We start from the raw sequence: 2,500 nt of genomic DNA, 5'->3' as shown, positions 1-2,500 counted from the left end.
TTTTTCCAGAACTCCACCTTATCGATGTGGCAAAATGACACATAATCACACTACTTTAGGCAATAGGCAGATGTAAAGCAAATGCATAATGTGTTGCATTTTTGTAACTGTCTTGCAGTGAACCACCGTTCCGCAACCCATTTTCACCATATGTATGTAGCCTAACGCATTCTATCCATAAATCTTGTCATGTCAATGAGCCTTGCATCCTTAAAACAGCGTTAGTTTGGTAGTTCAAACGGTTCCAGTTAACATAGATGTTCATATAACGGAGCTGACACTCACCCTTTTACCGCGGATCCGTTTCTGAAGTGTCCCATTTATGCGTTTTAATCCACAGCTGTGTCCCCTTCATTTGAGCGCTATTTCCCCATCAGAGAGCATGTTTGGAGAAAGAAAAAAAAATCCATTTGTTAATTCCATTTGCCGGTAACAGGAGGTAAAAAAAAAAATCACATTGCCTTGCTTCTATATTTTTCACAATTTCACAAGAATCCCGTGAGCCATATATCTTCTTCTTCTTTTTTTCTCCACCATCGAAGTTGCCTAGTTACCCCTGCTCCTCATTCAAGGTGGCTCAAGCGCTGTGTACAGCGGCCAATCATAGGAGAAGCAGCCTGGGAGATTAACTATTTCTTGGCTCCACTATTCTAGTTTCAGGCGAAAATGAGGAGAGTGGGCGGAGAAAAGTGGGCCCCCGGTGACTGGAGAGGGGAAAAAATTAAAATGCACAGAGAATAATGTAGTGAGGATCCGTTAGAGAGGGGGGTATGCGTGAGGGAGGGGGGGGGGGGGGGGGGGGGGCGGGGGTGGGATGTGGGGTAGAGAGGGGATTAAAACATTTCGAGAAATAAAAGAGGGGGAGGGGGTAGGGACCAGTTGCCACTTCTCGCAAGAGAGAACAACATATGCAAAGATCTAACAAAATGATATGCCACCCTTACAGGCTATTATGTAAACTGCAGTGGAACTCTCCCTCTCTCTCCCTCCCTCCCTCCCTCTCCCTGTCTCTCTCTCTCTCTCTCTCTCCCTGTCTCTGAACACCCAGCCCGCCCACTCCCCACCCCCAACTTTCTCTCTCTCTCTGGGCTGCCTCCCCCTCGCTGGACCATTCTTTAAACGGCCCTTAAGGACCAGAGATCCGTCTCATTTCTAAAATCCAAAAGACCAATCCATCAGGGTAATTGATCAGCCCCCCCTTTAACCAGCCATCCGTCAAGCCACAGAGCTCATGCCTCCTCCCCTCCGCCCCCAGCCACTCGGCCTCATCATAGGCCATATTGATTTCAATTTCCCCCCTCCTCCAGCCGGGGTGAAAGGTGTAGGGGAGCGAGTCAGCTTCAATCACTGTTACATGGCACGTGGGGGCACCGTGAGCCCCCCGCCCCACCTGCACCCGTTGTTGGTGACTGTCTGTCTGTGTGTGTGTGTGTGTGGGTGTGTGTGTGTGGGTGGTGGGGGCAGGGCGACTCGAGGGAAGTCACGACTACATCCAGGTCAAGGCCCCCAAACACACCAAGGCCCGGTGCCACCAGTGTGTCCTCCTGTGTCCTCTCTTTGAACGGTCCCAACGCCACAGCCTCCACACCCCCGGCCCGGCTGCACACACTGGCCTCCCACACAGGGCGAGGAAAAGGGGGCCGTGGTGTTATTGGATGAGCGGTCGGAGGTCTTGACAAAGGGGCTGTTAGCGCGGCAATAGGGCACTCATAAAGAGGGAGAGAGAGATGGGGCCCAGCAGGGGGTGTGGCCCAGTGTGGGATCTGTACATATTTTGTGTCACATCACAGCGGCGTCATCCACGCATTCCAGAAGAACAGAGGAAGCTCTTCGGCAGAGAACTTTCCCTGAACTTCAAATATTTATTCCTTTTTATACAGCGTGGCTCTGCAGGAGGGCTAGCCATAGTGCACAACTTCTTGTGCACAAGAAGTAGGCAAGTAGGCCAATTAAGTACCTCAACAACAACTCAAAAAATCATTAATAATACAATTAATGATTATATTTTTAAAAATAAAATAATTATATTTATACATTTTTGAAATATTCAAATCTAATTAATAAGTCAATGGGGCTCTTACCGGGCAGGAACCTTGCCAAAATTTGGAGTCATCTATGACGTCCAGTGGCCGTCATGTAGTCACTGGACGTCACATTGAAGCCAAGCAGTTCCCATTTGGATTCCGAGATACATATGATCTATTTTTCTTATTTTTTTCTTTTTTCACTTCATATACCAAGTTATTTTTTCTCATCCTACACCAACAGTTTACATTTCTAAGCTTCACGTTGTATCAGAATAGCAGCGTTATAACAATGCGATTTATGTGTGAATCAAACTAAAAAACACAGTGTTCCTGAGAGAGAAGAGAGAGAGGGGAGAGAGAAATAAAAGTTTTCATTCTATTGTTGCGGTGGTCTGACCGTTGTGTCACAGCCATTGAATGTGATTGATGCATCCCTGGCTCTATTCCATCCCACAGATTACAAATGGAAACAA

Source organism: Gymnoscopelus microlampas (assembly GCF_963454915.1).
Source record: "Gymnoscopelus microlampas genome assembly, chromosome: 5".
Taxonomy (NCBI): domain Eukaryota; kingdom Metazoa; phylum Chordata; class Actinopteri; order Myctophiformes; family Myctophidae; genus Gymnoscopelus; species Gymnoscopelus microlampas.
This window is presented reverse-complemented; position numbering follows the sequence as displayed.